Source organism: Schistocerca serialis, chromosome 1 (assembly GCF_023864345.2).
Source record: "Schistocerca serialis cubense isolate TAMUIC-IGC-003099 chromosome 1, iqSchSeri2.2, whole genome shotgun sequence".
Classification (NCBI taxonomy): domain Eukaryota; kingdom Metazoa; phylum Arthropoda; class Insecta; order Orthoptera; family Acrididae; genus Schistocerca; species Schistocerca serialis.
Genome location: NC_064638.1, coordinates 77,044,591 through 77,058,689, shown reverse-complemented (window position 1 = coordinate 77,058,689; position 14,099 = coordinate 77,044,591). Strand labels below are relative to the sequence as shown.

General features: G+C 41.8%; 2 protein-coding genes across 2 annotated transcripts in view; one reads left to right on the top strand and one right to left on the bottom strand.

The window, feature by feature from the left end:
* Positions 1 to 14,099, bottom strand: part of LOC126462080 (beta-1,4-galactosyltransferase 7-like) — an 82,792-nt gene that overhangs the window by 39,311 nt on the left and 29,382 nt on the right. The window lies entirely within an intron of this gene.
* Positions 625 to 14,099, top strand: part of LOC126462038 (organic cation transporter protein-like) — a 185,962-nt gene continuing 172,487 nt past the window's right edge. Inside the window, exon 1 of the mRNA XM_050096045.1 lies at positions 625 to 729. The gene's annotated coding sequence lies outside the window, so the exon portion shown is untranslated. The remainder of the gene's footprint in view (positions 730 to 14,099) is intronic.

Genomic DNA, 14,099 nt, shown 5'->3' with positions numbered 1-14,099 from the left:
CGACATGTCCCATGTTTACTAAACTTGTCAACAGCGTCGTCTTGTATGTTTTATAGGATAATCGCAAAAAATGGGTTTCATCATATTTATCGTCGATATTAGTAAACTAGTAAACATCAGTAACGGAGTAGATAAGAAAAGGCACTTTTAGTTCGCTTCCACGGCCTTGAAAGTATAGCAGTTTGCAAGTATGAAAACAGTTGTTCTGGCAGTCAAACAATCGCTTCGTGTCGCGCTTAAAACACTTTTAAACCAATAATGAGGCAAGTATTGTAGAATTCGGTACTTCGTTGGCCGCCTGCTGCCTGGAAAAATTGCACGATGTCTAATCGTACAGCTACAATACATGTCACATCAAATTCCTACTTTCCTTTTTCCCTCCATTCTTCACAACCATGATGCTCTTGTGTTTGTCATGGCAGACATACTACAAATACCCGCAGCACCATCTTAAATTTTTATTCAGTTTTAGGAACACCGTTTCTAACTTTTCAAAGTCTAGCACAACGAAGATCTTGAAATGAACAAGCATTTACATGTATTTTATAACAGTGTACTATGGTAACATAAGATTGTTTCTCCGTGGAGTATCAACGCCCACTGAAAGCTGCTTTCTTTGCGCAGTGTTGGCAGCACTGCACCACTGTCGCGGTTCGCCGTTCCACATCATCCGGCTGCAGTCGGAACTGGCGGCGTTGACGCGGCGGAATATCTTTTTGTACAAAATTGGTAAGTAGGCTTGTCAAACTGCTTTTAAGAAAGTGTTATGTGTAATTAGGGTGGCAGACATGCATGTTGTAACAATGTTTTAACTGGCAGGGCGTATTTTTATCCGCATTCTGTGACAGCTTCGGCCACGCGTCTTTTGCTGCGAGGTAATCTGCAGGGCTTCTATGCACTTGGCGTCTTCCATGTTATCAAACAGAGGTGTGTGTGTGTGTGTGTGTGTGTGTGTGTGTGTGTGTGTGTGTTTTATCAGCTCTTTTATGCTTGTCTCGATCGATTCATATGTCGGAAACTTATAAATAATATACTATTTGTGCGAGGCTTTATTTTAAGCACAATTGTATATACACACGCTTGTGTTTGCCCATGATTCTTAAATTTACGTCGATGTAAAGCTGTATAAATTAGCTGTTAGCTAAATCAGATGCCTCCTGTACACGCTTCTTTACAATTTTTTTTACTTATGGTTGTTGATATTCTGCATCATGATATTAGTATGGAAAGATGTCAACCATACCGCGAAAGCCTTCTTACGAAGTTCCAAGGACCAGTATTAAGTGGAGAATCTAGGAGTATTATAGAACCCCCTACCCACCACTACCGTAGGGACCACGAATCCAAGATTAGACTAACTACAACAGCAGAGGCATTTAAACTGTGACTTGTCACTCGTTCCACGCACTAATGGAACGTGAGAAAACACAACTAGATGGTACAGTGGGTAGCGTCCCTTGCCGTACACTTCATAGAGATGTGAGACTATGAAAGTTGATGCAGATGTAGATTGTAATAGTGGAATACAATGGCCAAACGTCGTTACACAAACACTTTTGAGAACCTCATAAGAAGGCGTGATGATACTTAACCGATAGTCGAGGCTTCGATACTGCTTCCATGTGAGTAAGAAATTTGTCATATGCATAACTGCACTTCAAAAATTCCCAGATAAGGTGCGAAATAACACAGATGTGCAATAAAATTCTTATTCCTCTGTATTTGCCACCACTCGGACAGTACTGAAGAAAGAAAACTCTGGAGATTATAGCAGTAATAGCCGATGTTTGGTTTCGTGTCAATGCAGTAGCAAGCTTCCAGGACGTCCATTTAATCGTTTCAGAGAGTGAGACAGGAAAATTATTATATATAACTTTACAGTTTTCCTTGAAAAAGACCCAAAGATTGGTTTGTAATAGGCGTTGTCGGTCTTTCAGTTATTACAAGATTTTGTGACTTACGTAATTTAAGAAAATTCTCACTGTCTGAGTTGAAGAAATGAAATGCTTCTGATAGAAATACGGAAGGCAAAGTTCTTCAGTACTGATCACAATCACGACTTGCCACCTGAAAATGAAGCACAGCCCTCGAAACGCGCGGGCCCTGTTAAAGAAGTAGCGACAGTTATTGACCGCAGCTCTTATCACAACTACGTCACTTTTATGACGCTTTCTTCCCGGTTTTTATCTCGTATAGGAAGATAACTGAAATAAATATAGAGAAGTAAATGTCGTAACGATATATCGAGGTTAGGCGACACTGACCTTACAGCATCTACGCGGTCTTGCGTTCGCCGTTTTCGAAATTGTCGCGTCTTTCACCTCCATGCGATGGAGATGGATCCGTAATCTGGGAGGAAGAAGGGTTTAGTCATGAACAGAGATCATCCTGAAGACACTGACCATCTTTCATGAGTTACACGACACACGAGATGCCACACTGCTTTTGTAAGACAGAAATCAGCTCTTTACTGTTTACTGGGATTGCGTTGTTGTTATTATTTCGCTTAGAAATTTAGTTACTGGAAGGTATTTATTGCGAATCACTGAATGTTATGTAATTTCGAGACAAGTGAAGATCAGGGTTTAACGTCCGTCGACGGCGATGTCACTAGAGACGGATTACAAGATCGCATTCGGACAGGAAGAGGAAGGAAATCAGCCGGGCCCTTTCAGCCTGGAATTTGCATGTGATTTAGGGAAATCACTGAAAACGTAAATCAGGACGATTCCAGTATGTTAACCTCAGCGACACCTCGTTAAGTCACGTAGATTCGAGATACTGTTTTATCGAGGTAACAGGTCGGCGGCATTCTGGTATGTTTCCTGGCAATTTACAAAGCTGTACCTCATAATCATCAAAAATTGAACCGTTGCTGGTTAATCCGGTGTAAAATATTGCCAACGTTCAGGTAAAATTTGACTGAAAGTGTTCTGAACAAAAGTGTCCATAGTCTTCTCACGGCGTCCACAAGTCATTCTAATTAGCATCTTCAGATGCACCTTGCACATCACCTGCAGACCTGTGATCTAGTACCTCACTGACTCACGGCTGTTTACCGTCGTACACCGACATCAAACATTCCATCGATATCTTTCGATTGCTTCTGAATAAAAGTATTTCTGGATAGTATTGTGTCTAACCAAAATTTTCACTTGTTGGTTAGTTGGTTGTGATTGGGTTTTGTTTCTATAAATTATACCTATCATTGCTAACATTTATTTGTAGCAATGTCTTTAATGTACAGTGAAGTAATAGGTTTTGAGAAGAATAGATTCCGTGAGGTAGTCACATCATAGCTAAGACTTGGTTTTAGACACTTTTTAGAAATTTAAGGGGGTGCCTAAGCCGAAGCGTAAGGTCGTAACACTTGGGTTCACACTCCTAGCTTCGTATACTTATAAACACAGACCAGTCTTCATAAGGATACGTAGCCGAGATAAAACATAATTCCAGGTTCATATCCCGTAGGTCAAATGCTATCGTTTGATATGCTTGGCGATAATATTTCCTGTTGGTATTACGGCAATTTTTCTTTTATTTTCTTCCTAGCAATGCCACTTCCGTGCCCACCCTGTTCAATCAAAACCTTCTCGACATAATTTGCATATATAAAGAAACGGCATTCTGTAAAGGATTTCCTTTCGCATTATGAATCACTGAAGCATACAACACATTGGGCTGCAGCCTAAATTAACATTGGGCTGCAGCCTAAATTAACAATATATTGGCTAATAATTGCTGTTAGAGTCATGTAGTTATTATGACGTACAGCTCGCCGTAAGTTCGAAAAATGACGACACAAATCAAAGATCAAAAGGAGATGGCTCAGCGGGAAAAGACAGTATGAAGCTAGATGAGACTCGAGATGTAGCACACATGTTACATGTTTAGCCTTGAGTTTGTTCGTGTGGCACAGATTTTATATAGACGACACTGATTTGCCATACTGAAATTTTAAGTTAGTGCTTTGTCTTTGTTTGTTTATTGATTAAAAAAAAACAAAAAAGACGTACAACTCCCGTACAGAACAGTTGTGCAATTCAGTCTTGAGTTCTCCTCGAGTGTCTGGGACCACCATAAATACGGATTAAAGGAAAACATAAAAAAAATTCACAAACGTGCCTTCACATTTGTTACCTGTCGTTTCGATCAGTACGAGTGTATTACGGAAAAGAGCCTATAGCTTAGAAGGAAATACTTGGAAAACAAAAGACTTATCTTAACAGCAGACACTACAGAGAATGATTAGAGAACTAGGATTTGCCACTGACTGCAGAATGATAACACTACTCCAACATTCATCTCGCCTAAGGCCAATGACCTTTCCACCCAGGATGCACCGGTTATCGCCTTGGATCCGATTAGTACCAGAATGGATGATCGCCTATGAAGACCGGGTGCCTTCGGCTCAGGACACGGAAGTCGCCATAGTTGCGTCCAGTTGAATGACTTGCGCCAGGCCGTTGCGCCGTGCACTTTACTTGAGTAACGTCTTCTGACGGGTTTGAGTGGCCCGTCACGAATTCTTGCACTGTGCCGACCTCTTTATCTCAGAGTAGCACTTGCAACCTACGTCCTCAATTACTTGCTGGATTTATTCCAATCTCTGTCTTACTCTACTGTTCTTACCCCGTGCAGCTCCCTGCATTGCCATGGAAGTTACTCCGTAATGTCTTAACAGATGTTCTACCAATCTGTCCCTCCTTCTTGTCAGTGATTTCCAGATGTTCCTTACCTCGCCGATTCTGCGGAAAATCTTCTCATTCCTCCCTTAGCAGCACATATAATCTTCAACATCGCACGACATTATTATTTATTACGGCATCATTATTTATTATTATCATCGCACTTAATGACAAATTAAGGGAGACTGTGACTCGTACAAAGGCATGCATGAAATAATTTTTCCGTTGCTGCACTTGCGGGTGGAATAGGAGATGTAATAACTAGCTGTGGTACAAAGTACCCCTGCGATGCGCTGTAAATCTTGTATTGGGGAATACAAGACACAGTTAGGGAGAGAAAGAGTTACGCGATACATTTTAGCTTTTAATGCCAAACGCGCTTTTCAAAAAGAAGGAGGTAAACTTAGAAAAGATGGAAACACAGAACGATAGCAGCTAGATTACTTCATAGTGAGACAGTGCCGGCCCATGTGACCGAGCGGTTCTAGGCGCTTCAGTCCCGAACCGCGCTGCTGCTACGGTCGCAGGTTCGTATCCTACCTCGGGCATGGATGTGTGTGATGTCCATAGGTTAGTTAGGTTTAAGTAGTTCTAAGTTCTAGGGGACTGATGACCTCAGATGTTAAGTCCCATTGTGCTTAGAGCCATTTGAACCATTTTTGAAGTGAGACAGTCATCCCGCAAATCAGTTACTGTATTGTAGGATTTCAAATGGTTCAAATGGCGACCGTGGCAGTCGCGCGGTTCCGTACTGAAGCGTCTAGAACCGCTCGGCCACCGCGGCCGGCTACTGCATTGTAGGACTACCCATGAGCAGATACAGGCAAAGATCACAATTTCTACAGAATTGTCAGCAAGAATCAATGTGTGAAGTCGTTAGATACAAAAGTATTGACCAACTACGATGAACAATTGAAGTTAGTCTGTAGATACTGCGACTATGAACGCCATAGTAGACAGTTCACTTGAAGAGGAACGAACATCCGCAAAAGGGGAAAGGGAATCACATGAGTTGAACTGTCAAATATAGGTACCTGTGAAAAAACCTTCGGTTAAAAACCAAAAGAACGAAATGTAAAAGTGGACAAGAAAAGAAAAAAATACAGCAATAGTTACTTAGAAACGAAATCGGTATGAAGTGCAGGGACGCTAAAGCTAAGGGATGAAGGAAAATGAAAAGAAATCCAGATGGAAGTTGTGGTCAGAAGAACAGATTCAGCAAACAGAAAAGTCAAATTAAGCTTTAGTGAAATTAAAAGCAAAGGAGTCAAAATTAAGAGTATAAAATGAATGCCACTGTTAAAACGCAGAGGAGATAGCGCATATGTGGCAAGAGTAGGCCGGCCGAAGTGGCCGTGCGATTAAAGGCGCTGCAGTCTGGAACCGCAAGACCGCTACGGTCGCAGGTTCGAATCCTGCCTCGGGCATGGATGTTTGTGATGTCCTTAGGTTAGTTAGGTTTAACTAGTTCTAAGTTCTAGGGGACTAATGACCTCAGCAGTTGAGTCCCATAGTGCTCAGAGCCATTTGAACCATTTGGAAAGAGTACATAGGGTGCGGAACTGTCTGCTGGCTTGCTGGAGGAAGAAATGAATGTCAGTATGACAGACATAGCGAGTCAAGTAGGCCTATTAGAGTAATAGTTAAACATAGCTATGGATGATTTGCTATTAAAGAAGGCAGGATGTACGAGGGTCATTCAATAATTAAAGAGACAAATTGGTCAGGAGAAAAAAGCGTTTATTTTTACAAAACAATACTTTTTCTACATTTCAAGATAATCCCCTTGCACATTTATGCATTTGTTCCAACGGGCTACAAGCTTTCTTGTTCCTTCTGCAAAGAACTCTTTCTCTGATGTTTGAACCAATTTCCCACAAACTTTTTCACGTCCTCGTTGTCCTGGAACCTCTTCCCACGTAATGCCTCCTTCAGTGCACCAAACAAATGGAAATCACTAGGTGCTAAATCAGGGCTGTAAGGGGGATGAGGCAATACTTCCCAGCCCATTTTTGTCGATGGCTGCACGTGTTAGTTGAGCAATATGAGGACGTGCTTTGTCTTGCAGCAGAATCACACCTCTCAGATCCACGACGTCTCTCTCTCATGGCTGGCTTCACATTGTTTAAAAGCAAATCCGAGTAGTATTGGCTGTTCACTGTACGCTGCTCTTCCAGATAATCACAAAAAACTGGACCTTCGGCATCCCGAAACACCGTCAACGTGACTTTTCCTATTGATGCTTGGGTTTTGAATTTTTTCTTTACAGGTGAGTTGGTGTGCTTCCACTCCATGCTTTTTTTGATTCTGGCTCATAATAGCGCACCCAAGTTTCATTGCAAGTTAAAATTTTGTTGAGGAAGTGCTCACCTTCTCTTTCATAACGTTCCTCTAGCTCTGTGCACACTCTCAACCTTGTTTCCTTGTGTAGCCGCGCCAAGTCCTTTGGGTTGGCTCAAATGGCTCTGAGCACTATGGGACTCAACTGCTGAGGTCATTAGTCCCCTAGAACTTAGAACTACTTAAACCTAACTAATCTAAGGACATCACAAACATCCATGCCCGAGGCAGGATTCGAACCTGCGACCGTAGCGGTCTTGCGGTTCCAGACTGCAGCGCCTTTAACCGCACGGCCACTTCGGCCGGCAGTCCTTTGGGACCCATCCTGCGCATGTATTACGGTACTTCAGCCTGTTACAGATAGTGTTATGAACTATACCAGTACTAACTTGAACCTTATCAACTGTTATTTCTACAGCCACACGGCGGTCAGCACGAATAATGTCATCAATTCTACTTTCAAGTGAGGGAGTTGAAACGGGAATTGGTCTGCCAGAACGGTGTTAGTCAGTCACTGAGTCGCGACCATTTTTGAACTGCTCTACTCACTTGTAAAAATTGGCACGATTCATACAAGCTTCACCATAAATATTAGACATTCTACAGTATATATTGACTGGTTTCTCGCCTTCAGCATGTAAAAAACGAATAGCAGAACGTTGTTTAAGTAATGTGGAGGTTTCAAGTGAACTCGCCATCTTCAAATGTATTTTTGAAAAAAAATTGGAAATTTGAGGTAAGTTCTATGGGACCAAACTGCTGAGGTCATCGGTCCCTAGGCTTGCACACTACTTAAACTAACTTACGGTAAAGACAACACACTCACCCACGACCGAAGGACTCGAACCTCCGAAGGGGGGAGCCGCGGGCCGTGACAAGACACCTTAGACCGCGCGGCGTGTATTTTTGAGGTTAGGATGTAGGTTGCAGTAGGTACTAGGAGATGAAGAAGCTTGCACAGGATAGAGTAGCATGGAGAGCTGCATATAACCGATCTCTGGACTGAAGACCACAACAAGAAACAAACAAAACAATGTTGATACATCAGCTGATCAGGGCTCATCCCAGTGATGCCAAATTAAAGTCATAAAAGTACCAGACTTGCCCTATAACAGTTTTTTCCCCAGACCAGTTTGTTTCTTTAATTATTGAATGACCCTCGTATACAAAGATAACTTTCCTTTGGAATTTTTAAAATCATTAGGAGAAGTTGCGACCAAACGATTACTCATCTGAAGTATCTAAGGCAGGGGTTCCCAAGAAAATTTTCTCGAGGACCCCCTCATTGAGTATGATTGATACCTTATCATATCACAGTATCAAGTACCTAAACAAGCCAAATTAAGAGTCTTTTTATACGTTTTCTATTTTTGGTACCTAGAAAAAACATTGACATATTCATTATTGAAATAATATTGAGCTTAAAACTGCTCATGTAGGAAGCGGCCTAAACAAAAAATCTGTTATCATACGAAATATATATAATAATTTTTTATTCTAATAGCATCTTGCGGACCCCTCTGGCATAGCTCGCGGACACCTGGGCGTCCGCGGACCACCTGTTAGGGACCACTGATCTAAGGTACTGGAAACATAACATTCGACTTTCCGAAGAATATTATCCGTACACTTTCGAAGACAGGAAAGTCAGTTATATGCGATGCTCAAACTACCACACAGTCAGCTTAACAGTGCATGTATCGAAGCTGCTGCCAAGAAACATAAAAATGAAAAAAATTATATGTTAGACAACGTGAAAGTCATCTTAAAAAAATAATATGTCGAAGACAGGAAAGTCAGGTATATGAGCAAACTACCACACATTTTAACAGTTCATGTATCGAAGCTGCAATACGTCGAAAACAGGAAAGGCGCTTATATGCGCAAACTACCACACAGCTTAACAGTTCATGTATCGAAGCTGCTGCCACAGAAAAGCAAATTTGATGATAAGTTAGATAACTATTGGATAACGTGAAAGTTATCTTATTGAAAACTGTATCATTGATTACATTGAATAAGAGTTTTGCTTCCTGGCAGTGTATAGGAATTCATCAACGTTGAACATGGAAATTCGACTGCGAGAATGTGTTCAGAAATCTGGCTGCGGGAAAGTAACTTGAAAGTGCCTGTCTAGTTCCTGTACTGTTTAAAAATTCGTAATGGTAAGAATACTGTCTGAATTCAACACTGTTAATCATTAAATGTTTAAGCTGATAAACTAACCCTGGAAAAACTCAGTGTTCCCTTTTTTCGTTATTTAATTTTGGCTTACTTATTGCACAATGGAAACATCGTGACACTGCTCTTGGCTTGAAATCTCGTAACATTTACTGAACACTGAGATGCGCTTGGTGCAGTGCGCTCTCTCTCTTTTTTTTTCTAAAGAAACATACTTGGTTCATAATAAATCTGAACAAGTAGAAATGATAACTCATAATTTGACATGGATTTTGAATGGGGACAATGACTTGGGATAAATTATAACATAAAATGTAATTAGGTTTCGGATTAGAAAGGTTCTACACTGAAAAATTATCTTTTTTTGCTTCACAAACATCAATACACACGCATCTTTTCGAAAATGCAACTCGTAGAAATGACATTAAATATTCTATAATTATATCTCCTACCAAATTCAAATCGAAAATTATGCATGGCTGTTTATGTTTCCCTATACTCAGGTCTCTAGATGCCTGAACCAAGAATGTGTAACTACAAACTGCCGCAATAAAGTACAAAATCTGAAATTAGTTAAATTCTATTCTATTACTCATCAAAATAATCGTAATGAAATGTTCTTCTCAAAATGCTTAAATCTCTTTCTTCAACTTAAATAATTAATCAGTAAATCAACGTGTTCCACTTCCTCAGAATATAACCGCAACCGCACCACTCGGCCTATGCTACCGGCAACTGAGTCTCGTCACCTCACGATTGACAGTGCGCAACATCTCCCGCATATCTTGTAAATCAGAGATAGCCCAAGCAAGCCTCCAGGCGACACAGCATCTCTTATGACACTGCGCGTTTGTAATTTCAAACAGTACAAAGGCGCTTACGCGTTCATAACAGTCAAATACAGGAGAAATGCTCATGAAATTATCTAAAACCTATATCAAACGATGAGTTTGTTAAGAAAGGTAAAGGTGTCAGAGAGACAGATCTGACATGTGGTTGACATAAGGGATAATCAAGGCGTGTTCACAGGATTTAGCGAACCAGAAAAAACGTCCAACAACGTGAAATTGTGCAAGATATTTGAAATTCTCAGAAAAATTGGTATAAGACATAAGGATAGATGGGTGAAGTACTCGTATATCGAGTGCAAGAACCAAGCGGGAACAAAAAGGAGGAGATAACAAGAAAAAAAAATTGATGTAAAATCCAATGGGACCAAACTGCTGAGGTCATCGATCCCTAGGCTTACACACTACTTAATCTAACTTTAAACTAACGTACGCTACGGACAACACACACACACCCATGCCCGAGGGAGGAGTCGAACCCCCGACGGGGAGAGATAACAAGAATTGCTCGAATTAAAAAGGGCTTAAGACAGAGATGTAGTCTTTCGCTCCTACATCGAAGAAACAATGACGGGAAGGAAAGAAAGTTTCAAAAATGGGATTCACTTTCAGTGCGAAAGGATATTAACGATAAGATTCACTAATGACATGGCTAACCTCATTGAATGTGAGGAAGAATTACAGGTCCTGTTGAATGTAATGAGCAGTGTAGTCCTACTGAGTGCGCAGTGTGGATCGAGAATAAACTTAAGGAAGGCGAAAGGAATGAAGAGTAAAACGATGAGATTAGCGGCAAATTTAACATAATAATTGGGAACCTCACAATAGACGAAGTACAAGAACTCTGCTACCTTGGAAGGAAAAAATGCATGACGGTTGAAGCAAGAAAGATGTTACAAGGTTTGCTCCCGCCGTTTTTTCCCCAACATTTGAGGCTTTAATGAAACAAATTGGTTACACATGTATCATTCAAAGTGTTTTCCATCGCTGGCCACTAATTTCTCTCATCTTTCGGGCAGTCTACAAATCCCGCGTCCAAAAAATTGTTCGTCTTTTGAAGCGATCCACGAATCGATCCAATTTATGACTTCTTAATGAGATCGGAAGTGATGGTCAGCCAGGCCATGCGCCATTGATCTGAACATTGATGTCTGAACAATACGGCGATTGGGGTAGGACTTTCCCTTTTTAACGTTTCCAAATACGTCTTGACCTCTTTTGCAACGGCGAGTCGAGCGTTGTCGTGCTGCAAAATTACTTTATCGTTCAAATGGTTCAAATGGCTCTGAGCACTATGGGACTTAACATCTGTGGTCATCAGTCCCCTAGAACTTAGAACTACTTAAACCTAACTAACCTAAGGACATCACACACATCCATGCCCGAGGCAGGATTCGAACCTGCGACCGTAGCGGTCACGCGGTTCCAGACTGAAGCGCCTAGAACCGCACGGTCACACCGGCCGGCTACTTTATCGTGCCTCTCGCTGTATAGCGGCCGTTTGTCTTTTAATGCTCTCCTCAAACGCATTAATTGCGTTCGATAATAAGCACCCGTGATTGTTTCACTCGGTTTTAACACCTCACAGTACACGACGCCGAGCTGGTCCCACCAGATGCAGAGCACGATCTTGGAGCCGTGAATATGCGGTTTGGCTGTCGACGTGGAAGCATTCCCGGTATATCCCCATGATTTTTTGCGTTTAGGGTTATCGTAATGAACCCATTTTTCGTCCCTGGTCACAATGCGATGCTGAAATCCCTTCCGTTTTTGCCTCATAAGCAACTGTTCACACTCGCTTCCCACGCCCGGGTTCCCGGGTTCGATTCCCGGCGGGGTCAGGGATTTTCTCAGCCTCGTGATGACTGGGTGTTGTGTGCTGTCCTTAGGTTAGTTAGGTTTAAGTAGTTCTAAGTTCTAGGGGACCGATGACCATAGATGTTAAGTCCCATAGTGCTCAGAGCCATTTGAACCAACTGTTCACAAACACACTAACACCGTTCAAAGTCTCTTGGTTTCAGCTCACACGGGACCCAAGTTCCTTCTTTCTGAATCATGCCCATAGCCTTGAGACGTCTTGAAATGGCTTCCTGTGTCACTCCCACTAATAGTGCCAATCCTTCTTGGGTTTGAAGCGATTCTTCACTCAGCAATGCTCCAATTCTGCATCTCTCTTCCACCACTATACCGGTCTACGACGTTAAAATCACCGTTCTTGGAGCGTTGAAACCACTCACGACACGTTGTTTCACTAGCAGCGTCCTTACCATACGTACTTGAGAGCATACGATGAGGCTCAGCCGCTGTTTTCTTCATATTGAAACAAAACAGTGACACCTCCCGAAAACGAAGAGAATTAGACTCGTAAACTGACATTTTCAATCAAGAACAGCTTTATGATGCAGACACAAATAGATTAATATTTGAATGAGATCTTGTAGTCCTACTGAATAGAATGGATAAAGTTACGGGTGAAGAATATAATGTGAGAATTAATAAAACAAAATCAAAAGTAATGGCATGCGACAAAGAAGATCAAGTTGAAGTCCAAGTTCATGTAGGCAATGAACTGCTTGAACAAGTTGATAAATTTACGTATCTGGGCAGTAATATTACCAGCGATGGAAGGAGCAAGGCAGAAGTGAGAAGTAGAATAGCTCAAGCGAAGGCGGCTTTTAACAAGAAGAAAAACATATTAACATCTAAGAGCATCAGCCTTGAAATCAGGAAAAGATTTTTGAAATCATATGTCTGGAGTGTGGCATGCTATGGGTGTGAAACATGGACTCTCCGTACAGAGGAAGACCAGAAGCTAAATTCTATTGAAATATGGTGCTATAGACGCATGCTCAAAATAAAATGGATCGACAAGGTTACAAACGAAGCGGTTCTGGAAAGAGCAGGTGAGAAGAGAAGCTTCTGGAGTTTCATTGTTAAAAGAAGAGTGCGATTTACAGGCCATCTATTAAGACATAAAGGACTCCTGAACACAATCATAGAGGGATATGTCGAGGGAAAAAGACCAAGAGGAAGACCACGACTGAGGTACATGGATCAAATCGTGAAAGATGTGGGATGTAACACCTATAAAGAAATGAAGAGAAAAGCTGAAAGACGCACAGGATGGAGACAAGCTGCCATTGTAGCTGTTGCAAACCAATCCTTGGATTGACCACTACAGAAGAAGAAGAGGTTATGTTGACCGAGGTCCAGGCTAACTGCCTGACATCTGCGATCTGTTTCTTTCGACCGCTGCTTACCGTTGTCGCCACCTACCGGCAAACGGCGGTACACCTTTTAACAACCAGATAAGCAAAGCGAAAGAGGGTATTCCTTGCAAAAAGACGTCTGCTGGTATCAAAAGCCTTATGATACAGAAGTGAATCATGCACTGTGGGAAAACCGGAAAAAATTATGAGATGGGATTTTACAGAACGATGCTGAACATTGAGCAGACAATCCAAGATAAGAAATGAGACCGTCCTTCGCAGAATCGTTGAGCATAGAATATGTGGATAACGTTATGTAGAAGAAGGGACAGGATGATACGGTTCGTGTTAGGACATCAAGGAAATATTTCCGTGGCACTTGAGAAAATCAAAGGAGGCAACGATTGTAGATGAAAACAGAGGCTCGAATGTATTCAACAAATAATTGAAGACGTTAAGTACAAATGCTGTCCTGACATACAGAGCTTGTCACGGGAGAAGTCTTGTTTGTGGGTGTGTGCGTGGGAGGGGGAGGAAGGGGAGGGAGGCATGAAACCAGTCAGGCACCTGCTGATATAAAAAGATTAACATGTTGACTACATGTGACTAGTTAAAACTCTGTGCTGATCAGGTTTCGAACTACATTCTCAGCTGTTGCCAACTACATTCTCAGCTGTTGCCACCAGACCGCTACAAACTGCACAATTGATAGTGCGCTGCTCCTAAATGGGAGGGATGCGGAGGGGACGGAGGAACCCGGATTTTAATTCTGGTCTGGCACACGGTTACATACCGTCAACGCAATGTCTGCAGGCAATGGTGCTGCATGAATT